The sequence below is a fragment of the Theropithecus gelada genome, chromosome X (assembly GCF_003255815.1).
Source record: "Theropithecus gelada isolate Dixy chromosome X, Tgel_1.0, whole genome shotgun sequence".
NCBI classification, from domain to species: Eukaryota; Metazoa; Chordata; class Mammalia; order Primates; family Cercopithecidae; genus Theropithecus; species Theropithecus gelada.
In genome coordinates, this window is record NC_037689.1 from 121,511,487 (window position 1) to 121,536,500 (window position 25,014).

Sequence of the window (25,014 nt, forward strand, 5' to 3'; positions counted from 1 at the left end):
AACAGTTTAGGACTATTTTATTTTGAAATAGTTTAGTTTGCTACAAGAAGTAGCAAAAATAGTAGAGAGAATTCCCAGGTACCCTTCACAAAGCTTTGCCCCAATAGCACCTTGTCAAATACAGGAAATTGACAATCGATACAACACTATCAACTCAAGTGCAGACCTTACTTGGATTTCACCTGGTTTTTTCATGTACTTATGTGTGTGTATTTGTAGTTCTCTAAAATTTTATCACCTGTAGATTTGAGTAAGCATCACCAAAATCAGGATGCACAATTGTTCCATCACCACAAAAAACTCTCTCATGTTACCCCTTAATACTCATAGTCTTTTCCCAACCCTAATCCTTGTCAACCACTGATCTATCCTCCATAACTATAATTTTTCATTTTGATAATATCTTATAATGGAATCATTGTAACTCTGAGATTTTTTTTCCCACTAAGCATAATGCCCTTCAGATCCATGTAAGTTTTTTTCTTTGAGACAGAGTCTCGCCCTGTCACCCAGGCCGGAACGCGATCTCGGCTCACCGCAACCTCCGCCTCCAGGTTTCAAATGATTCTCCTGCCTCAGCCTCCCCAGTAGCTGGGATTACAGGCGCATACCACCACACCCGGCTAATTTTCGTATCTTTAGTGGAGACGGGATTTCACCATGTTGGTCAGGCTGGTCTTGAACTCCTGACTTTGTGATCCGCCCACCTCGGCCTCCCAAAGTGCTGGGATTACAGGCGTGAGCCACCGTGCCGGGCCCCATGTAAGTTTTTTGTATGTATCAATAGTTTCTTTTTCTTTGTTTTGTGAGATAGAGTTTTGCTCTTGTCGTCCAGGCTGGAGTGAAGTGGCATGATCTCGGCTCACTGCAACTTCCGCTTCCTGGGTTTAAGCAATTCTCCCATCTCAGCCTCCCAAGTAACTGGGACTACAGGTGCCTGCCACCATGCCTGGCTAATTTTTGTATTTTTAGCAGAGATGGGGTTTCACTATGTTGGCCAAGGTGGTCTTAAACTCCTGACCTAGGGAGATCCAACCGCCTTGGCCTCCCAAAGTGCTAGGATTACAGGCGTGAGCCACTGTGCCTGGCCAATAGTTTCTTTTTATTGCTGAATAGTATTCCATTCCATGATGGAACCAGTTTGCTTAACCATTTACCAGGTGATAGATATTTTGGTTGTTTTCTGTTTTTGGCTATCACAAATAAAAGCTGCTATAAGTACTTGTGTGCAGGTTTTTGTGTAAACATAAATTTTCATTTCTTTGGGATAAATGCTCAGGACTGAGATTGCTGGGTCAGATGGTAAGTATGTATTTAACTTTGTAGGAAAGTGCCAAACTGTTTTCTGGAGCAACCAGTATAAATTCTTAAAACTTCCATAAGTAATATATGCTCACTGTAAAAAAATAAAATAAAATAAGGTAGAAATGTATAAAATGAAAAGTAAAATGACAAGTCATGGAACTGTACTGTCTCTTTTCTGAGTAGTAACTGCTAGGTTTCCTGTATATTCAAGAATGTTTTGGCTGGGCCTGGTGGCTCATGACTGTAATCCCAGAACTTTGGGAGACTAAGGCAGGAGGATTGCCTGACATCAGGAGTTCGTAACCAGCCAGGGCAACATAGTGAGATGCCGTCTCTATCAAAAAAAGTTTTATGCATATGCAAGCAAATACATGTGTATATAAATATATATATTCCAAAATGAGATCACAGTATACAGGTAATTGCAACTTGATTTTTTCTCATATCTTAGACATATTTGCAATTCTTTTTTTTTGAGATGGAGTTTCACTCTGTTGCCCAGGCTGGAGTGCAGTGGCGCGACCTTGGCTCACTGCAAGCTCCGCCTCCCGGGTTCACTCACACCATTCTCCTGCCTCAGCCTCCCGAGTAGCTGGGACTACAGGCGCCCGCTACCATGCCTGGCTAATTTTTTTGTATTTTCAGTAGAGACAGGGTTTCACTGTGTTAGACAGGATGGTCTTGATCTCCTGATCTCATGATCCACCTGCCTTGGCCTCCCAAAGTGCTGGGATTACAGGCGTGAGCCACAGTGCCTGGCCCATATTTGCAATATTAATAGATAAGTATATACTTGTTTTAATGGTGGGCATAGGACTATTGTATGCCCACCATTATCCAATGCATCTATTGTATGGATGTATCATCATTTCTTTACTCAGTACCCCCGATGATGACCATTTCTATTGTTGTCAGTTTCTATTACAAAGCTATAATGAAAATCTTTCTATATATATTTCTGTATAATTTGTATGAGCATATCTGTATGGCAGACTCCTAGAAATGGAATTGCTAGATCAATTTTACATTTAACTGCTCTGAAATACTTTCAACTTTTTCTCCAGTTTTTAAAATGTTTGTAGAGATAGGGTTTTGCTATGTTGCCCAGGCTGGTCTCGAACTGCTGGGCTCGAGTGATTCTCCTGCCTCGGCCTCCCAGTGTTAGAATTGCAGATGTGAACAACTGCACCTGACCTTTTTAAAATTTTTATTTTTCAGGTTTTTTTTTTTTTTTAAATTTACTCTCCCCTAAATGATATATGAGAGTTCTCAGTTCTTTACCAACGCTAAGTATTATCAACATTTTAAATCTCTGGCAATCTGGTAGGAGAGTTTGTGTTTAATTTGCATTTATTTTATTTTATTTTTGAGACGGAGTCTCGCTCTGTTGCCAGGTTGGAGTGCAGTGACACGATTTTGGCTCACTGCAACCTCCGCCTCCTGGGTTCAAGAGATTCTCGTGTCTCAGCCTCCCGAGTAGCTGGGACTACAGGTGAGCTACCACGCCCAGCTAATTTTTGTATTTTTAGTAGAGACAGGGTTTCACCATGTTGGCCAGGATGGTCTCGATCTCTTGACTTTGTGATCTGCCCGCATAGGCCTCCCAAAGTGCTGGGATTACAGGTGTGAGTCACTGCGCCCGGCCTTAATTTGCATTTCTTAGTGGCAAATGAAGTTGAGCACTATTTTATATATGTATTAGCCATCTGTATTTCTTATTTCTTTTCTTTTTGTTGAGATGGATTCTCACTGTCACCCAGGCTGGAGTGCAGTGGCACCATCTTGGCTCACTGCAACCTTTGCCTCCTGGGTTCAAGCGATCCTCCTGCCTCAGCCTCCTGAGTAGGTGGGACTACAGGTGCGTGCCACCGTGCCCATCTCATTTTTTTGTATTTTTAGTAGAGACGGGGTTTCCTCGTGTTAGCCAGGATGGTCTCGATCTTCTGACCTTGTGATCTGCTTGCCTTGGCCTCCCAAAGTACTGGGATTACAGGTGTAAGCCACCACGCCTGGCCTAGCCATCTGTATTTCTTCTCCCACAAGTAGACTATATCCTTTGTCCATTTTTCTCCTGGAGTTTTAAATTTTACCTTATTGATTTTGACAGTTTTCCATATCTTGAAGAAATTAGCTTTTTTCATCCATACAGCAAATATTTTCTCACAGTTTCTAGCTTATCTTTTGACTTTGTTTCTGGTGTCTTGGTATACATAATTTTTTAATTTCTGTGGACTTAAATTTATTTATCTACTTTTTGGTTTCTGGGTTTTATGGTTAGAATAGTGTTTGAAAATATAAAAAATGGGCTGGGCGCAGTGGCTCACGCCTGTAATCCCAGCCCTTTGGGAGGCCGAGGCAGGCGGATCACCTGAGGTCGGGAGTTGAAGACCAGCCTGACCAACATGGAGAAACTCCATCTCTACTAAATATACAAAAATTAGCCAGGCGTGGTGGCGCGTGCCTGTGATCCCAGCTACTCAGGAGGCTGAGGCAGGAGAATCGCTTGAACCCCGGAGGCGGAGGTTGCAGTGAGCTGAGATGGAGCCACTGCACTCCAGCCTGGGTGACAGAGCAAGACTTTGTCTCAGAAAAAGAAAAAAGAAAAAAAAAAAGAAAGAAAATATAAAAAACATACATATGCTGTACAGAGGAGGAGACTGTCTGGAAAACCTAATTTATAATCAGAAGTTTGTTCCATTTGCATGGAGTTAAAGCAAAGAGAACTGTGGGATGTTTTAGTCCAACTATGGTAAACCTGGAGGATTATCTTTGTTATACTGTGGCATATGAATTTCTTGTGACCAGAACATTTCTGCATCAAATAGTGTCTTGCAGTATCAGATGTTTGTAAGTTTTAACTATTCAACTCTCCTTTTTTCTTATTAGGCACCCAAAGCTTCTGCCTTTACAATATTATCTCATAAAGGACATGCTACAAACAAGATTAACATTATTTTCCATCAGTTATTTCATTTTTCATTATTTCATATTTCGTTTGACGGAATTTTCTCCCTTTGTCCTCACATTCAAAGGGTGAATTGCTTAGGTGTTACAGTACCCCATGAAATAAACTCCACTTCTTTTTTTTTTTTTTTTTTTTGAGACGGAGTTTTGCTCTGTCGCCCAGGCTGGAGTGCAGTGGCGCGATCTCGGCTCACTGCAAGCTCCACCTCCCGGGTTCACGCCATTCTCCCGCCTCAGCCTCCAAGTAGCTGGGACTACAGGCGCCCGCCACCACGCCCGGCTAGTTTTTTGTATTTTTAGTAGAGACGGGGTTTCACCATGTTAGCCAGGATGGTCTCGATCTCCTGACCTCGTGATCCACCCGCCTCGGCCTCCCAAAGTGCTGGGATTACAGGCTTGAGCCACCGCGCCCGGCCACTCCACTTCTTATGATAGGACTGGAGCACCTACCATTCTGTACATATTGAAGTCTTGACAAGTGTTTTTGAAAGAGCTCTAACAAAAAAAAGGTTACTGTAAAATATTCTTAAATATTAGTAAAAATGTGCTACATTTATTTCTGATGTTATACCAGTTTGTTATTAATCTTCAGTGGTATTTTTCACAAAATAAGAGCTATTTTGCTAAACAGAAGAACTTTTCAGTTTTGTTCTAAGCATAAAATTGTTTAAAATCTCAGTTGCTACATAGATAATTAACTGAGAACACAAATTTATAAAACAGATAAAAAACTATTTGTACAATGTACTATAAATGTGATGTTTGGAGCAGAAAATCAGTAGTTTTCAGCTAATACTAAGACAGGAAATCATTTAATATCAATTGAGATTAAATTGGCACAATTGAACTAAATTAATGTAAAAATGACTTGGTACACGGCCCAATTTTTCTATTACTTCAAGTGGAATTTTGCATTAACTTATATAACTGTAAATTTTCCACTACTCTCTATTTAATGTTCTAGCTGCATCATTCTGTAACTTGAATCTATTAAAAACTGTATAGCATTCTACCAAAGATGGTCTATAAAAGAAATGGAAATTTATTTTGAATAGTATTCCACTCTCCAAAGCTTTAGAGGTAAGTACAAATGTTTCAGATTTTACTTCTTGTTATTGATATTTAGATGTTTCTGTTTAACTTTTATTGTCCAGTTGATTAAATATACTATAACTCTTTTTGTAAAGTTGCAGTAAAAACAATAAGCACAGAAGATGGGAGAGAAACTAACAAGAGATATGGAAGGAATATAATTTAAGGACTGCAAATAATCGTTTTATTGCATTAGGAATGTTTTAGAAGTGATATCGGGGTGAAGGCTTCATGATTTACACAGGGCTCACCCTATTTCTCAGTTGGAAAATTTGTTTTGTTATTAATACGTTTTATTCCTTTTCTTCTAATTGAAATGTAGTTTAATATTTAAGAAATATTTTAACCAAAATTTCACAAAAGGAACAGAAACGAAGACTTCTTAAGCAAAGAATATTTTATGAATCTACGAACTTCTATAACAGCAATGGAGGCACTGTAATAGGTCACTTCTTCCTGTCCAAGGAAAAAGCGGCGCTTTGGATGGGATAGGCCCTCCCCGAGTTTTTCTCCCCCGAGTAAAGAGCTCTTGGCGGTCAAAGGTCCAGTACACTGGATTCGAAGCAAATAAAAAAATAAGGGTGACAAAGATTTTAGTTAACAGGGGTCGGAGGAGCAGAAAGGGTCTTTTCGCACTTCAAACATCTTGGGGGAGGGTTGGGAAGGCAGGATGCGAAGTAACCTAAATTCTGAACAATTTCGCGCTCCTGCCCCCGCCCAGGAAGGCAGTGGATGCGCGGGGGAGGCGGGGTCCCCCCACACTCCTTTGCCCACATTTCGATTTCCCTCCACTTCGCTCGGTCGTATCTCTTCCCCTGCCCCGAGAGTGGCGAACAAATTGGTCGAGCGCCCGGCCTAGCCTAGTAGTCCAGTTCCTTAGGACTCCTAGACCCTGGAGACACAGACCACGTTTTCTCGGAGACGGGACCAGTGGGCTGTAAAGCAAAACAATTTTTCTTTCTTTTCCAGGGCCAGGTCTTCCTGGTGGAGAATCAGCTCGCTCTCTCTCCACACCCAAAGCAAAAAACAAAACAAAACCAACCACTATTCTGCCCCCGATCTAGCCCAAGCAGCCCCATTAAACCACTTAGGATCAGGTGCCAGAGTTAAGCGAGTTGGGTTCTTCTGGTGGGAAGGGGTAGGGACAAGGGGGCATTGAAGGTCCGGGAACTAGGGCCACAGGCCCCTCGCTGGGGTGTGTCAGAAGAGGGGACTTCGAAGGTTGATGCCCGACTAGGCTGCCACCTTAGCGCCGCGCGAGGAGCGCAGGGGCCCGGGGAACGAGTCCCCGAGCGAGTCCAGCCAGCCTCTGGATTCCCACGGCCCGGGGCTCCGCCGGACATTCTTACCGCCCTCCCCTCGACACCCTACTAATGACAGAAAAACCGCGGTTCGATCGGGTCCGCGGCGGAAGGGCGGCCAAAAGAATGAGTAAGTCAGGCGCGGGCACGGCACCTTGTTTACCCCACTCGGCGGCGCGCCCCTGCGGGCGCCTGGTTTGCGGGCGGCGTCGGAGACGCTGAACCCGGGAGTCAGTCGGCCACGATTGGTCGGTGACTGGGAGGAGGACGCTGGGTGGGAGGGCTGGGAGCCAGGCGTTGCAGTGGCAACTCTCTGCCGCTAGATGCCGCTCCCTCCCAACGGGAGCCGGGCGCGGGTTCGTGGCCGACAGATGGCGCCTGCGCGTTCCATTCGCCTCCAAGTCGCCGAAGAGCGAACACCCCAAACAATCCCGAAGCGCCACCAAAAAAAAAAAAAAAAAAAAAAGAAAAAAAAAAAAAAAAAGAAAAAAAAAACCCCGCCGGATCCGACCGCCACTTTCAAAACCCCCCACCGCTCTAGAACCGCGGGAGCTTCCGTCCCTGAGTAGAATTCGAGGGTGTAAAGAAGAGGAAGGGGAAAAATATCTTGTACCAGCCCAGGGGTGAAGAAGCCCCCGGCCTGAGAAAGAAGGAGGAGTGGGGGAGGCGAACAGTCTCGTTGCTGCCTCTGTGTACGCTGAGGGGGGAGGTAAGTTATAAAATGGCGGAGGCGAAGCTTCTAGAAGTTTGGAGGGGCACCCGGAGGGCGCGGGGCCCACCGTGAGGTGTGTATGGTTGAAACAGGGCGAGAGAGAGGAGTTGGGAGGGAAAAAGGTTGGGCACTCTGTTGCCATTGAATTTCCCCTCTGCTTCCTTCGCCCCCATGGGGGGCAGCCATGGAGTGGGGGACAGAGTCCACGCGGGAGGATCTTCCTCGCCCCCGCGGCGCCCCCGGCCCTCCTTTCTCTCTTCTCCCCCCAAGTCGCTACCCCAACACTTACAAGGAACTTCCAGCCCCCCTTCCTCCCTACCTCCTACTCCTAGAGTGGCTTTCTACCGCAGGGCTCTTCTTTTCGACTACCCTCGCTGAAGATTTTCTCTTCCTTCCCTCGCCCAACTCTCCCTCGGGGCCTCTACGGAGACCCCCCCCCATGGGTGGCCCAAAATGGAGAACGCGGAGCAGCGCAAGATGGAGGCTCCGCTTCTCTGTGTAGCAGTAGATTTAGGTTCCTTTTCTCCGGCAGGCTCATAAGCCTAGGAGAGCCCGAACTGGAGGTGGGGTGGGGTGCGAGCCGTAGTCGGGGGAGGAAAGCCGGGAGGCTGTGGTTGGGGTTGGGGAGAGCGCGGTGTCGCGGTGAGGGGAAGGCAGAGAGCAAAATGGTGGTGCTGGGAACCTAGGGGGGAGGGGAGAAAGGAGGCTCAGTTGTGTATATTTGGGCCTCGGACCGAGGGAGGCGAGGGAAAATCTACTCTGATCACACCCCTCCCTCGTGCCCCCTCCCTTCTCCCTTCCCCTCCTTCCTTCCCTCCCTCCCCCCTCCCTCCCTCTCTTCCTCCCTTCCTAGAGAGGGAACAACATTCATGTGACGGGCCCCTCTGCTTCTCCCCCGCCCCATCATCTCCAGCGCGTGGTGGGGGAACTGCTGGGGAAGGCGATTGGCATCGATCTCTCCATCCCTTCCGAGGCCCGACTTCGGTCAGTTTTCTTCGGGCAACAATTTTCTAAATCGGCTGGGGTCTGGCGGTGTTGGCCCCCGCGCTCAGACCTTGCCCCGAAGGGGGCCCTGCCTGCCTGGCATGGGCGGAGGGGGGAAGGGCGGGAGTGGAAGGCTGTTTGTTGGGGGGTTTTGGCGCCACTTTTGTTTTAGTTTTAGTGCTGCTTTTCATTCCCACCCCCACCCGCACTGTCTTTCTCAAGGCACGAACTGAGCTGATCCTTGCCCCAGGTAGGCAGCCTGTGCGTTTTCACTCCACACTTTTATTCTTGCTCGGGGTCGACTTTCTTTTTTCTTCTCCCCTGGATCCGGAGATCTGCGGACGGCGATTTGGGGACGAAAAGGGTCGGATGGGCCGTGGGAGAGAGAAGGTGTGGGAAACAGCATCAAGTAGTTCCGCAAAACTTTGAGCCCCGTTCCTATTTTCTTTTGGCCTAGAATTGTGAACGTATTGTTGATTTCGGCCTTTTTTCCCCCCGTCGCGAGAATGTCTTATTTTGCCTTTAGTTTTTTATAAACCGCTGTACTTTCGACATTTAGTTTCCGCTCCCCCTTGGTGCATATGTCATTTTATTTTTAATCCTTAACTGTAATGGGTTATCGTGTGATTTTCGTGCTTCAGTGCTCGGCTTTAATTTTTAATATTGCATTAGTAGTTTCATCCGGTTTGTGAGACTTTCTCTTCCGTGGCCTAGAATGTTTTTTATGTTGTTGCTTACCACCCCTCTTCTCTCTCCCTCCTTCTTTCTCTTGGATGTAGTTTTTAAATTGAGGGCCATGGTGTTGGATTAAATGTTAATTTACAGTTTACATGATATATCTATTGGAAACTTTTGATCTGTAAGGTTGAATTTAAGTAAACGAGACGCTTGTGTTGGTTTGCAATGGTTCCTTAAAATGCGCGGGCCACCCCCTTCTCCCACCGTAAAGCCCCATCTTCCCTTCACACTGGAGTGTAAATTCCATACCCCTTTTCTCCCACGGACCGCCGTATTTCACAGCAGCCACACCCTGTATTTGTCTCTGTGGATTGGACTCATTATCAGCTTAATTTAGTGACTCTTAAACCACCATGATGGGACTTGCTTAAGCACGAAGCTTCTTTTCCTGTTTAGTCCTAGTGGTTAGTGTCGAAAGAGGAATAATCGAGGTTTCTTGATGAAACCTAGTGCGGTCCAACCTCTGCCTTTTTTCTGTTGTCTTTTTTCCTACTCCGGGCTGTTGGCGGTGTCAGCACCGCTGCTGGGGGCGGGGGTGGAGGGGAGAAAGAGTCGGGTTACCGAAGTGCGTCATTCCTGGCTCTAGCAGGGCCTGCTCGGGAGCTGCTGGTGTTTGTTACTGTCCTCGCAGCACTTTTCTGCCAACCTTCTCTCTCTGCGTATTGGTTAGGAGCAAAAGCAGGAGGCGGTCTCCTAATTCTGTCTGTAGCCTAGCGCGTTACGTTTAAGGGTATATGTGAACTTATTTTGTTAAAAAAAAGGCCCTGGGAAGTGGATGCATTTGTTTAATGACATATAATTCAGGTAGTTTAGGCTTGCTCTCATATACTTTACGATGAACAGTGGGGTTAATTTTCAACATTTTCAACCACTTACGTTAAAATGCCTGGTTTTCTTTCTACATTGATATCAATCTATAATTAGGGATCAGAAGGACCAGTTTAAGGTATGTAAGTGTTCAGCAGTTTTTCAAGTGGTTGAATTGCAGTTTTATGGCACATTATGTTAAATAGTCGATTTTTTTCGTTTTGAACTAAGGTGCCACGTTAAGTAAGTTAATTGCAAATGTTTAAGTCCGTTTTCATCACATTTCCCTATTTGTTTTTTAAGGTATAATTTTAAATATGCCCTTTGGGTTTTATGGACTTCGTTAAAATTGTTAAAGATGGTTATATCTTTGTGTTTAACTGAGTTCTTAAATTTATCACCTACCAAGGAATTGTGTAAGGCGGCTGTATAGTTACATTGTTGGATTTTGACTTCTTAACTTGCTAGTTTTTGATACTTTTGCTATCTCTGGGTAGAAGTGTACTTAGAGAACATAGTATCTTCCTCTTAATTATTTTTGAAGATAATAATGAGAGGAGAGAGTGGGTAGGAGGTAGGTGTGAAACAGAAGTGGCCTTGAGTTGATTGTTGTAGCTGGATGAATACAGAAGCGCTCATTGTTACTATCATTCTCTACTTTTGTGTATGCTGTTAAAAATTTCCATAGTTTAAGAGAAATTTTGTTTTGCAGAAGAATTTCCAGATTGTCTTACAGTCTTGGGGGTAATGACTTAAGTTTATATTTACATGTCAAAATTACTTGCATGGGAAGTTTAGCCTTGTGTAAGTGATTACACAATACTTGGCAAAACTTTCAAAAAAAAAAAAAAACGTTTAAACAGGAACTAGTATAAAACAGGCAACATAAATAAAGTTCAACAAATTGGTTGAAGTTTAAATGTTTATAGTTTAGCCTGAATGTGCTCTACTTTTAGTTTCCTTTTTAATTCTTTGAAAACAGGAAAATTCCATTTGCAAATTTTGTAAATTCTGCTTGGTGTCTATTTCATCAAGTTGGAGTTACAGTGAGTCAGTATGAAAGGGATTTACTATTAATAGGAGGGGCTTTGGCAGTTGCAGTAAGTGACAGTGGAAGGGATTGAGGTACCATAGGGAACATTCCTGGTAGAAAGATCTAGGTAGCTGAATTCAGTTTCAGGATTTGGTGTTTAATGACTAGGTAGAGAAGCGGGTTGGAAAAGAAATGTACTTATTAGCTATTCCTTCCCACTGTGAAGTAACTATAGTATTCTAAGGTGTATCAGAGACTGGCAGAGAGGGTGGAGTGGGTTCTTTTTTTTTTTTTTAACTGATATGAAAATGAGTGTTTACGTTTAAAATGGTTTAAATCACCCCACGCCCCAAGGATCTGGTGCTATAACTAGTTAGAAGTTGATACGTAAAATATTTCAGTATTCTCTGTTAACATTCTGACCATTACCCATAAACAGTAAAAATGTGTTGCAATGAAAATCCTTGGTCTCCCTTAATTAGTGTATTCGTGAACTGCTCCTAAATTCTATTAAGGTAAGTGCCTTTTTTTTTTTTTTTTTTTCTGGCAGTTTTGTACGTTCAGTGTCAGGTTTATTTTTTCCCCCCTAGGAGATACATTTTAAAAATATGTATCACAGTTCTGAAAGGAATCCAAAATAATGGATATATAATTTATAGCAAAATTTCACCCCAATCTGGGAACAGACATTTTATGACTGTTATCATTAATCTGTTTGTGTATTTCATATTCAGAATTTTAGCTTTAGAAGGATGTTAAAGGAAAATAGGTGACATATTTCAAATTTTTATTCATATACAAATATTCTTAGTAGATGGTAAGGATTGTGGCATCAGATTTATTTTATTGTGGTGAGGCAATAGCTAAACTAATACACCAACACGTGATGACTTTGGTAACTTTCAAGTATATTTAGTTAGGATTTTTTAAAGCCCAAACGCTCAAATAAGATTTTCTTGAGATCAAATTCTACATTTCTTTTTCAACTTTATTGACTTCTGCGGTCACCTGAGGACTTATGAATTAAAATGAATGGGATGGGCTTGGGAGACAGGCTAAGGCTCAGATCTATTCCTTTGGGAATTTAGGGTTAGATGTGAAAATATGCAGTTTAGTAATGCTTAATATTGTACATGTTTAACTGATACCACCCACAGTCATATGTGGGAAGGTAGTAAACAGAGAATAGCATAATCTTTCTGCTTTGGGTTCTTTATAATAGATGGCAGACTTCAGTTTTTGATGCTGCAAGTTGACTTTTGAACTTAAACCAAAATCGACTGGGCACAGTGGCTCACACCTGTAATACCAACACTTTGGGAGGCTGAGAGGCCGAAGTGGGAGGATCGCTTGAGCCCAAGGAGTTCAAGACCAGCCTGGGCAACATAGGGAGACCCCATCTTTACAGACAATTTAAAAATTAGATGTGGTGGTGCACACCTGTGGTCCCAGCTATTTGGGAAGCTGAGGCAGGAGGATTGCCTGAGCCCGGTAGATAGAGGCTGCGGTAAGCCATGATTGCGCCACTGCACCCAGCCTGGGCAACAGAGCAAGACCCTGTCTCAAAAAAAATTAAAAAACTAAAACTTACAGTTTACTATATAATGGAGTACCATTTTGGGAGTTGGGGAGAATAGCAAGGGAGAGGGATAGTCTCAGGTGTGGGCATCAGTATATACTGATGTTGGAGTATATGCAATCAGTATATACTGATTGTTGGAGAGTAAGGAAGGAACTTTAAAGACAGGCTATTTTAAAAGTGTTTGGCTGGGTGCCTTGGCTCACGCCTGTAATCCTAGCACTTTGGGAGGCTGAGGCGGGCGGATCATGAGATCAGGAGTTCAAGACCAGCCTGGCCAACATGGTGAAACCCCCATCTCTACTAAAAATACAAAAATTAGCTGGGCGTGGTGGTGCGTGTCTGTAGTCCTAGCTACTTGGAAGGCTGAGGCAGAGGTTGCAGTGAACTGAGATAGCGCCACTGCACTCTAGCCTGGGTGACAGAGCGAGACTCAGTCTACAAAAAAAAAAGTTCTTTATATTCTGCATTGGCTATATGTTCAGGACTTTAGTTCGTGGTTCAATACTGTCCCTGTGTAATAATTCTTTATGTTTCTGTGTATCATAAATGATGGTTATCGTGTGTTCTGATCGGCAAAGATATGTGAGAAAGGAAAATTATCAGTTTGATTTTTCAGTCTCTTGAGTTGCCTGCTTTACGTTTAATTTACCCAAATTTTATATTTCTTCATTGTAAGTGGTGTTGCTTGGTGGAGTCTAATTTTTGTGTATATGCCTTTTAAAAATCTACACATCTTCAGCAGCTGTGGTAATCTGCTATCTGAATTGTGTTTTTAATGTATGCTTGCTATAGATCTTTGATACTCACCAGTAGACACCAAGGAGTCTTTACGTATGGTTATTGTAGTAAGTCAAGAAGAGATTTATTTATTTTTTGAGACGAGTTTTGTTCTTGTTGCCCAGGCTGGAGTGCAGTGGCGTGATGTTGGGCTCCCTGCAACCTTTGCCTCTCGTGTTCAAGCGATTCTCCTGCCTCAGCCTCCCAGTAGCTGGGATTATAGGTGCCCGCTACCACGCCCAGCTAATTTTTTGTGTTTTTAGTAGAGACATGGTTTCACCATGTTGGCCAGGGTGGTCTCAAACTCCTGACCTCAGGTGATCCACCCACCACAGCCTCCCAAAGTGCTGGAATTACAGGCAGAGCCGCTGTGCCTGGCCAAGAAGAGATTATTGAAATTGTTTTACATTCCTTCTGCTGAAGAAAGAGAGGATGAATAATGTCAATGGTGTATTCTTTTCTTTGAGATGGAGTTTCGCTCTTGTCGCCCAGGCTGGAGTGCAAGGGTGCGATCTCAGCTCACTGCAACCTCTGCCTCCTGGGTTCAAGCGATTCTCCTGCCTCAGCCTCCCGAGTAGCTGGGATTACAGGCATGCGCCACCACGCCCGTCTAATTTTGTATTTTTAGTAGAGATGGGGTTTCTCCGTGTTGGTCAGGCTGGTCTCGAACTCCCGACCTCAGGTGATCTGCCCGCCTCAGCCTCCCAAGGTGCTGGGATTACAGACGTGAGCCACTGTGCCCAGCTGGTCTATTTTTTATTACAGTCATGCATTGCTTAATGGCGGGCATACCTTCTGAGAATTGCATCTTTAGGTGATTTTGGTTTGTGAGCATCATACAGTGTACTTACACACACCTAGATGGAATAGCCTACTACACACCTATGCCATATAGTAGGGCCTGTTGCTCCTAGGCTACAATCCTGTACAGCATGTTGCTGTACTGAATATCGTAGGTGGTTATAACACAGTGGTAAGTGTTTGCGTTTGAAAACAAAAAAGAGCCGGGCGCGGTGGCTCAAGCCTGTAATCCCAGCACTTTGGGAGGCCGAGGCGGGCGGATCACGAGGTCAGGAGATCGAGACCATCCTGGCTAACATGGTGAAACCCCGTCTCTACTAAAAATACAAAAAACTAGCCGGGCGTGGTGGCGGGCGCCTGTAGTCCCAGCTACTCGGAGGCTGAGGCAGGAGAATGGCCTGAACCTGGGAGGCGGAGCTTGCAGTGAGCCGAGATCCCGCCACTGCACTCCAGCCTGGGTGACACAGCGCAAGACTCCGTCTCAAAAAAAAAAAAAAAAAAAAAAAAAAAAAAAAAAAAAAAAAGAAAACAAAAAAGATACAATAAAAATATGATAGAAAAGAAAAATTAATACACCTCTATAGGGCAGCTCCCTTATAATCTTATGGGACTACTGTCTTTTTTTTTTTTTTTTTTTGAGACGGAGTCTCCCTCTGTCGCTCAGGCTAGGGTGGAGTAGCGAGATCTTGGCTCACTGCAACCTCTGCCTACTGAGTTCAAGCGATTCTCCTGCCTCAGCCTCCCCAAGTGCTAGGATTACAGGTGCGTGCCACCACACCCAGCTAATTTTTGTATTTTTAATAGAGACGGGTTTTCACCATGTTGGTCAGGCTGGTCTCAAACTCCTGACCTCGTGATCTGCCTGCCTTGGCCTCCCCAAGTGCTGAGATTACAGGCATGAGCCACCGTACCCGGGTGGGACCACTGTCTTATATGCAGTCTGTTGTGGGCTAAAATGTCATTATATGGCACATGACTGTATTTTAATTGGGAAATACATTACTAGGCTTGATGAGACAAACTAGGGAGATTTCAGTAAGCTCTGCCTAATTTAAGGGACAACTCAAAGATAAAAGTCCTTTATAAGAAATAAGTTGTCTGGGTGTGGTGACTCACCCTCTGAATCCCAGCATTTTGGGAGGCCAAGGTGGGAAGATCTGTTGAGCCCAGGAGTTTGAGACTAGCCTGGGCAACGTAGGGAGACCCCATCTCTACAAAAAAATTTAAAAATTAGCTGGGTGTGGTTGTGCAGCCTGTGGCCCCAGTTACTGGGGAGGCTGAGGTGGGAGGATCACTTGAACCCCAGGAGGTTGAGGCTGCAGTGAGCCATGATCATGCCTTTGCACTTCATCCTGGGCAACAGAGTAAGGCCTTATCTCAAAAAGTTTAAATTCTGTTGTACATTATTCAAGGAGGGGGAAAACAAGTCCTATTTACATTTTTGCAAGAATAACTTTTGAAACCTGAAGCATTCTAAGAAACTTAGTTTAACTGCTATTTAAGTTCCTACTGTATACCAGTAACCTTGTTTTAATCTTCTGTTTAATCTTCTCAACCACTTTGCAAGATAGGCGGTCCTCATCATTTTACACATGGGGAAGTTGACTCTCTTAGAGAGTAAATGCCTTGTCCCAAGTCACATGATGATAATTGACGGCTTTGGATTCACACTCTGATTAGCCTGGCCTCAAAACCTTTGTGCTTTTTTGTTAAAACTCAGTTGTTTCCCTTACCTGGTTTAGGTCTTGGGCTATCTGTCATCAGAGAGCATGCATTCTTATTTTAATTTTACAAAATCAAGGCTCTTTTTCACGTATAGTGCAAGGTAAATACAGATTTTTACCCAGAGTCAGATGAGTTGCTGCCTGAGGTCTATATTGTCTTCTAATAGTAATAGAAGTAGTTGAAATAAATCTAAGCGTTGGTTTTGTTTGCTTATGCTTATTAAAGTTTTTGGGATAATGAATTATGTTCTTGAATTTTTTTGGGGGAAATCATATGAGACATGAAATGATTTCATAGATATTTTTTCTTTTATGTCATTTATGCTCTATTTAAAATGGAGATTGTCTCTGAGAAATGTTCCCCAGTCCTTCAGCTTGTTTTATTGAGTGGTTAGATTTGAAGTAAAATGTTCAGGCTAATCTTTAATAATTCAGCACTCTGGTTCTTTAGGGGGATTTTTTGTTATCTAATTGTAGCTTGAAAATACTTTTTTATTCTATTAATGTCTCCTGTTTGCTTATACTTCCTATTTTAGTTCATCTTTCACTACTAAGTTTTCTTGTTGTTACTGTTATCAGGTGATAAATAGTTAATATCAGGGCCCCAAGTTACTAGGTTCATTAGTGATCGGTATCTTAGTCTCAGTTTTCCTTTTCCTTTCTGTTTTTTTTCTCCCCCTAGACAGAGTTTTGCTCTTGTCGCTCAGGCTGTGGTGCAGTTGCACGATGGGCTCACAGCAACCTCCACCTCCCAGGTTCAAGTGATTCCCTCACCTTAGCCTCCCAAGTAGCTGGGACTACAGGCGTGTGCCACCACGCCTGGCTAATTTTTTGTGTTTTTGGTAGAGATGGGATTTCCCCATGTTGGCCAGACTGGTCTGGAACTCCGGATCTCAGGTGATCCACCCATCTCCACCTCCTAAAGTGCTGGGATTACAGCCGTGAGCCACCACGCCCGCCCGGTCTTCCTGTTTATTTGTTATTTTTTTTTTTTTAATTGTAACTGAAGTTTTTTTTATCTGAAGGAATTCTGGATGTTGGACTTCTGACCTAAGATAAATTTGTGGAGACAAGGAAAACCAAATGTATCTATTTGTGCTTTTCATTGCCATGAGTCAAATTTATATATTTATATTGATCATTCCTTTAAGCTTTAACATGTAGGAAATACTTTTTTCTCAGGTGATGAACAGCAAGCAGTCTTAGACTCTTTGTTCATTGAGGAGTCTTTTCGTCCATATTTCCCCCTTTGTATTCCAAGAAAATCAAGAACTGGTGTTCCATGACAGAATTACTCCCCAAGGCATCCATCATATATTATAAATTAGTTTCTCCCCTGCACATCTAGAAAGATATTAGTTAGGTATTATTCTTGGGAGACTTCAGGAAATAGTCACTCAAGTCATTTTCTGAGTTCTGTAGTCAAGTCATTTTCTGAGTTCTGTAGTTAACATGAGGAACACTGGTTGAGACAGGCTGCTAGAATATTAAGGGACTTGGTTTGGCACTAAATAAAGTTTTACTTTTCACTGTCACTTTCCTGTTAGTAACTCTAATATGGCCTCTATTACAATTCGTGATACAATGTGAATGCTGTTGATACTGCTATTGCTGTGGGATAAATTGGTTAGTGTTGATTTCAAGCAGTTAGTGCTGCTTAGTTTTTTGGAAGAATTTAATGTGGGACATTAAATGCATCATTTTATTTATAAGAAGGAATATTGTGGGAGCACTGTTCATTATACAGTTCAAAATCTTCTATAAGAAGTCACTGACAGTGACTAACATTAACAAGAACTAATACTAACTGAACTCTTACCATATGCCAGATACTCTTAAAAAATGCTTTGTGTGTATTAGCTTACTTTATCTTCATAACTCTATGAGGTAGGGTGACCATATGATTTATTGTTCAAGCCAGGATACTTTTGAGCCTGAAAGGGATTGCTTCTTGGCCTTTTGGCTAAGATCAAGTGAAGAGTGAGTGAAAGGGGGCACTCACCAAATGGCATGCTGAGATAATAGCAGAAACTAGGACTGTTTGAGAGAAAGGATATATGATGACCCTAATTAATACCTTCTTTTTCAGAAGAAACTGAAGCATAGAGAGACCAAATAACTTGCCTACTTAGTAAGCATTAAGAAGGGATTTAAAACCTCTGTAGAGGCTGGGCACGGTGGTTCATGCCCGTAATCCCAGCACTTTGGGAGGCCGAGGCAGGTGGAGCACCTGAGTCAGGAGTTCAAGACCAGCCTAGCCAACATGGTGAAACCCCATCTCTACCAAAAACATAAAAATTAACCAGGTGTGGTGGCGTGTGCTTGTAATCCCAGCTTCTTGGGAGGCTAAGGCAGGAGAACCCCCTGAACCTGGGGGTGGAGGTTACAGTGAGCTGAGATCGTGTCACTGCACTCCAGCCTGGGCGACAGAGCGAGACTCTGTCTCTAAAATAAAATAAGACCTGTAGGGATTTCCGTGGGAATGAAAGTGATTTAAATTATTTTAAATTGCCATATTCTGGGAGTTTGTTTACTTTTACCCTTTTGGGGGAGTTTTTATTGGTACATGGTCAATAGTAAAAAGACAAGATAGTGTTTTTTTTTAAAATCCAGGAGAATTTCCAGTTGAATTTTTTTCAGGTGGCTGTTAGACTGAGGTGATTATATTGTCTTAATGTTGAAAAGCAACTTTCCTGAGGGCCACCTAAGTTAAAACAAAACTCTAAGATAACCAGTACGTATTATTCAGGTTCCCTTTACCATTTTCTTAGGAAGAAATGTGGATTGTGGAAATTTTTTCTGAGAAGACAGTAGAAAGAAGATGAATCCTTTTGTGACTAGGGAGAAGTGTTACTATAAAAGAAAGAAAAATATTCAGTTTAGAGACTTTTGAAGGTAAACTGATTCTGTAGCATAGTTTGAGAGTTAAGTCTTATAGAGGTTGATATGTCATTTCTTAAAATAAATATTCCTCTTTTATTGCGATTTTTAAAGCTATTTTATGTTTCTGGCCTGTTTATGCTTGTGCTGTCACCTCAAAAAATATTACTGAAGGTGAATTCAAATGTAGAGAAGTGATTTTGGCACAATTGTGGAAACAACTATATTGTAAACTAAGATCTTTTTTTTTTTTTTTTCCTTTGAGTGGGAGTGAATGGTAGTATCTGATCTTAAGGGCACTTCCAGTTTTGTTTTCATACTTGGCTATTTTAATAGTTCATTGAGTAATTTGTGTTTTTTTTTCCCCCTAGCTGGTTGACGTTTGGAGGTTTTGTTGGTGTCACTATCATTAAATAGGTCCGTTTAATTTTTAAGGTCTTTTATTTAGTTAATTGAAACCATTATGAGACAAGATATAGCTTGAAGGGGGACTGCATTTCTGACCATATAAAGGAATTTGTGGTCTGTGTAGTGACTATGGGAGACAAAAGGTTATTTTGGGGAGATTTGATTTATTATATAAGATTAATGGGCTGGGCTAGGTGGTTCATTTCTGTATTCCCAGCATTTTGGGAGGCTGAGGCTGGTGGATCGCTTGAGCTCAGGAGTTCGAGACCAGCTTGGACAACGTGGTAAAACGCCCCCTCTACCAAAAATACAAAAAAAAAAAAAAAAGAACCCAATCAGCCTGGTGCGTTGGCGCTCACCTGTGGTCTCAGCTACTCAGGTGGCAGAGGTGGGAGGATCACTTGAGCCTGGGAGGCGGAGGTTGCAGTGAGCTGAGATCGTGACATTGTACTCCAGCCTGGGTGATAGAGTGAGACCCCCACTCAAAAAACAAAAAACAGTAGTAAAATAAAATTAAAGAAATGCAGTTGGATTTTAAATGTACTATATTGGTGGTTTTTAAGCTGGGGTCCATGGGTGGGATAGAGATTTGTGAACCCTCTCAAATTATGTTCAAACTGTATACATGCATTTCATAAGTTTCTCTAGGGCTGTTAAAATCAGCTGGTATTTAAAGTACTTATGGGGGACTGGGTGCGGTGGCTCATCGTGCCTATAATCCCAGCACTTTGGGAGGCTGAGGCAGGCAGAGCATGAGGTCAGGAGATCGAGACCATCCTGGCCAACATGGTGAAACCCCATCTCTACTAAAATACAAAAAACGAGCCTAGCATGGTGGCGCGCGCGTGTTGTCCCAGCTACTCGGGTGGCTGAGGCAGGGGAATTGCTTGAACCCGGGAGGCTGAGATTGCAGTGAGCTGAGATTGCGCCACAGCACTCCAGCCTGGCAACAGAGCAAGACTCCGTTTCAAAAAAAAAAAAAAAAAAAAAAAATAGGCCGGGAGTGGTGGCTCACGCCTGTAATCCCAGCACTTTGGGAGGCTGAGGTGGGCAGATCACCTGAGATCGGGAATTCAAGACTAGCCTGAGCAACATGGAGAAACCCCGTCTCTACTAAAAATACAAAATTAGCTTGGCATGGTGGCGCATGCCTGTAGTCCCAGCTATTTGGGAGGCTGAGGCAGGAGAATTGCTTGAACCTGGAAGGTGGAGGTTGCAGTGAGTTGAGATTGCGCCATTGCACTCTAGCCTGGGTGACAAGAGTGAAACTCCGTCTCAAAAAAAAAAAAAATGTACCTATGAAAGATGGGATATACAATGGTAAACTAGATTATGTAGTCTCTGCCCTTAGGGAATATAGTCAGTTGGACTTTGTCGCTACAGAAGTGTTAAAAAATACCTATTGAAATACTGTGTATTGGGTTTACTCTACATTAAAGAATATTGGGCTAAAACCAGCCATCAATGCAGTTTTGACATTGTGTTCCTAATTTGAGATTAGTGACAAATACTGAACAATTAGGGCTTCACTGAAAAACTTTAGGGGAAAAATAACAACTGAGAAAACATACAAAACAACTGAGGGCTTTAACGTAGCCTTGGAATGCTTCAGTTTTTGGCAGTTGGTTGTTAATAAACTAAGTTAAAAGAGCCCATGATCATCATCTTTTTTTTTTTTTTTTTGAGACAGAGCCTTACTCTGTTGGCCAAGCTGGAATGTAGTGGTGCAATCTTGGCTCACTGAAACCTCTACCTCCCGAGTTCAAGTAATTCTCCTGCCTCAGCCTCCCAAGTAGCTGGGATTACAGGCACTCGTCACCACACCTGGCTAATTTTTGTATTTTTAGTAGAGAAAGGGTTTCACTGTGTTGGCCAGGCTTGTGTTGACCTCCTGAGCTCAAGTGATAACCCCCGTCTTGGCCTCCCAAAGTGCTGGGATTACGGGCGTGAGCTACTGTGCCCGGCCCCATGATCATCTTATATATGCAATTACTGTTACCCAAAGGTTGATACCCTCTTCTTTTTTTTTTTTAACTAGGCAAAGAACTTTATTAACCTTTGTTTCAAACTTGATTCCCAGGCTTCTTCGGCTTAATTAGCTGCAAAGAATGAATTGTGTATAAGCAAAAACTGAAAAGAGCTGCAGTGTCCAAGGGGCTTGGGCTTAAAAATATTAGAGATCTAGATTTTATCAGATCCATAAACAAAAATTTCTTAAAAAGCAGTCATAATATAAAATAGCAGCTCCCAGTAACTTCTTCAAGTTTTATCTTCAGAAATTGACTCAATTCAGTTTGCCTCATTCTTGGAAGCCTCATCAAAATTCTCCGCAAGATCTGGAACTTCATCATCATCATCCTCTCCAGTAGCAAAGTGGTGCTTTTCCATCCACAGATTGTTTGGGCAGAGCTTCGGTCAGTCTCCTTAAACTAGTCAGACTATCTGCACCAAGCTGGTTTAAGATGCTGGGTAGCATTTCTGTCAGCTGCTTCGCCTCAGCATGGCCTGTAATGGTGAAAGTGTTTGCTCCCAGAGATGCCTGAACTTTAGGGTTGTTAAAGTAGATCACTGTTCCTTGGTTTGTAAACATATTCACCTCATCAATACCAGAGATATTGTTTATCCCTAACTTCTTTAAGGAGAACCGAAGTTTTTTATCATCTGCTGTGGCTGTTCTGTGAACCACCTTCTTCTTTCTGCAAGCAGTTCCTTTCCCACCAATGCGCACTTGTGCCTGCAGTTTGGCGAGTTTTTTCCTGGTTCATGATTGTTTCTTTCATCTTGTCGGAGCGAATAAGGGGCCGCGCGGGGGACTAGGGTTGGTGCTCAGGGGATCTTGGGTGGACCAGCTGAGATCAGGCACACGCACACGGGGACGCAAGATGGCAGCTCTTTTTTTTTTTTTTGAGATGGAGTCTTGTTCTGTTGCCCAGACTGGAGTGCAGTGGCGTGATCTTGGCTCACTGCAACCTCTGCCTCCTGGGTTCAGGCGATTCTCTTGCCTCAGCCTCCTGAGTAGCTGGGATTACAGGTGCGTGCCACCACGCCTGGCTAATTTTTGTATTTTTTGTACAGACGGGGTTTCACCATGTTGGTCAGGCTGGTCTCGAACTCCTGACCTCGTGATCCACCTGCCTTGGCCTCCCAAAGTGCTGGGATTACAGGCATGAGCCACCGCACCTGGCCTAGTATTTGATTTTCATTTCATTCACTCGCCCACACACCCATCATATAAAATGATTGAGGTTTGGTATACTTGAAGTACTTCCATTTCAGGATTGGGAAATATGATAATCTTTTTCCTTAGATTTCCAACCTTTTTCTCCTTTCAAAAGCAAGGAGAATTTTTGCACTCACCAGTGTGTCTACTGCCTTGTACCTAACTTGCAAACTTTATGGTGGCTAAATATTATTACAAAGAATGTGTTTAATATCTTCTTACAAAACTAGAGGCATTTTTTTGTGGTCTAAAGAAATAGTATTAAAGATAGGAACATGAACCTTTGAGAATTTCCCTTCTACACTATTATAAAGAAGAAGATAAAGTGTAGGAAATATTATTAGCAAAACCATAATATTTTTTCCTTTGGGATATGTCCCTCCCTGTTTCCACCACTCATTCAGGCCAAAAGACATTCCTCAGACTTTACTCCTGGCAGGAGAATTGAGGAAGTGGTGGTAGTCATGGCTGGCAGGGAAACAGAAGCATGAAGGTATGTTTTTGAAAAGCAAACTTGTCAATTACAAATGGATTTTTCCAGTTGTGAGTATATGTACTTTTTTTTGAGCCGGAGTTTCGCTCTTGTTGCCCAGGCTGGACTGCAGCCTCTGCCTCCTGGGTTCAAGCAATTCTCCTGCCTCAGCCTCCCGAGTAGCTGGGATTACAGGCATGTGCTACCATGTCCGGCTAATTTTGTACTTTTAGTAGAGACGGGGTTTCTCCATATTGGTCAGGCTGGTCTTGAACTCCCAACCTCAGGTGATCCGCCCACCTTGGCCTCCCAAAGTGCTGAGATTACAGGCATGAGCCACTGCGCCCTGCCATATATGTACTTTCTGAGTTTTGGTTAAATATCATTGCATAAAGTGCTACTATTCATTGAGGAATATTCAGTAGTTATATTCATATTTGGGTATTCTAAATATACTTGAAAAATTTCAGAGGGATCATTTGGACAATATGGGATTTTATTAGAAAAGTTCCTATAATAGGCCGGGCGCGGTGGCTCAAGCCTGTAATCCCAGCACTTTGGGAGGCCGAGACGGGCGGATCACGAGGTCAGGAGATCGAGACCATCCTGGCTAACACGGTGAAACCCCCGTCTCTACTAAAAAGTACAAAAAACTAGCCGGGCGAGGTGGCGAGCGCCTGTAGTCCCAGCTACTCGGGAGGCTGAGCCAGGAGAATGGCGTAAACCCGGGAGCGGAGCTTGCAGTGAGCAGAGATCCGGCCACCGCACTCTAGCCTGGGTGACAGAGCGAGACTCCGTCTCAAAAAAAAATAAAAAAAAAAAAGAAAAGTTCCTATAATAGGATATTCCGTTGCTAATCCTTTCAAGTTAGACTGAAGCAGTTTTCTAAGTTACTACAGAAAAATAGGTTTCTGCCAGGAGCAGTGACTCACACCTATAATCCCAGCACTTTGGGAGGCAGAGACAGGAGCCCAGGAGTTCCAGACCAGCCTGGGCAACATAGCAAGACCCTGTCTCTACCAAAAATTCAAAAATTAGCCAGGCGTGGCAGTGTACACCTGTAGTCTCAGCAACTTGGGAGGCTGAGATGGGAGGATTACTTGAGCCCAGGAGGTTGAGGCTGCAGTGAGCCAAGGTCGTGCCACTGCACTACAGCCTGGGTGACAGTGACTCTTTCTCTTAAAAAAAAAAAGATGAAATTAAATTTAAAAAAAGAAAGATTTCTAACTTGAGGCAATTATGTGTGCATGTATGTATATATAGTGTTTGAATGTACAATATTGGCAAATATCCAGATTTATCACTTATAACAAGATTAAACTTTTCAGTCTAGGAACTGTTTTCATCTGATTTTGAATCCTTGTTTCATTGTACAGTGTATATTATACAGGTTCTCAAATGGTAATTGAATTGAAACCTTCGATTTTTTTTAAAGAAATGTAACCCTGCATTATAATTGCATTATTGGTATTCATATTTAAAAGCTGATGTTGGAAGAAAAATAGTTTCCTATAGTTGGTTTTGCATTAATGATAATGTTTGTATCGACAGGATACCACTTATAGCATTTTCTTACTATATGACAAGTTGTACTAGGTTCCCTAACATTTAATTTTTTGTTTCTTAGTTGAGGTCATTTACTGAGGTTCCGAATTGTTAAGAGACTTGCCCAAGATCACTCAGCTAATAAGTGGCCAAGCTTACTTTTTGAATCCAGTTCTGCCTAATTCTAGAACACTTCTTTACATGGTGATACACTGCCTCCCAGTGGGATGATTTATAGATTTCATAGTGATACTTTCCTTGGGGAAAGAGAATAAAAAGGATACAAGAACTCTAAATGGAAAAGACAGAGGAGGAAGTTAAACTTCTCATAGTGATCAGGAACCTTTTGGGGGATTAAGTAGGAGAAAAGCTTATTTTCAACCGAGAGCTAATGGATGTTTAAAGTTGCATGTGATATGTTTCATGTTTTATAATAAACATCAAGTAGCAGCTAGAAAACGCTTAGTCGCAGGGAGATGATAAAGTTTCTTACACTGTACTGATGATAAAGTTTCTTATACTGTACTGTTGTAATCTTGAGTAAAGTGGTATCTGAATTAATTTTAAGGAATTAACCTTTTTAGAAAATAAACTTTGAAACAAAATGTTAATCTAAAGCATTGTCTCCATAGTAAAGAACAATAATTCTAATAAGAATAATCTGTTCAG

At 42.8% G+C, this 25,014-nt stretch overlaps 1 protein-coding gene, 1 long non-coding RNA gene and 1 pseudogene across 7 annotated transcripts in view; 1 reads left to right on the plus strand and 2 right to left on the minus strand.

The window, feature by feature from the left end:
- Positions 1-5,740: 5,740 nt before the first annotated feature.
- On the minus strand, positions 5,741-7,843 carry LOC112615422. The gene is made up of 2 exons (XR_003117357.1): positions 7,694-7,843; positions 5,741-5,913 (listed from the first exon to the last, which is right to left on the minus strand). It is a non-coding gene; the product is annotated as an uncharacterized LOC112615422 (long non-coding RNA).
- Positions 7,064-25,014, plus strand: part of STAG2 (stromal antigen 2) — a 135,030-nt gene continuing 117,079 nt past the window's right edge. For 2 of the 5 annotated variants that reach the window (XM_025372071.1, XM_025372075.1), the window contains exon 1: positions 8,208-8,358. The gene's annotated coding sequence lies outside the window, so the exon portion shown is untranslated. Of the gene's footprint in view, positions 7,372-7,813; positions 7,938-8,207; positions 8,359-25,014 lie in introns of those variants that run through there. The other 3 variants (XM_025372074.1, XM_025372073.1, XM_025372072.1) reach the window with 3 other exon arrangements.
- Positions 21,142-21,888, minus strand: LOC112615421 (annotated as a pseudogene). Its single transcript, XR_003117356.1, has one exon. The product of XR_003117356.1 is annotated as a transcription factor BTF3 pseudogene (transcript).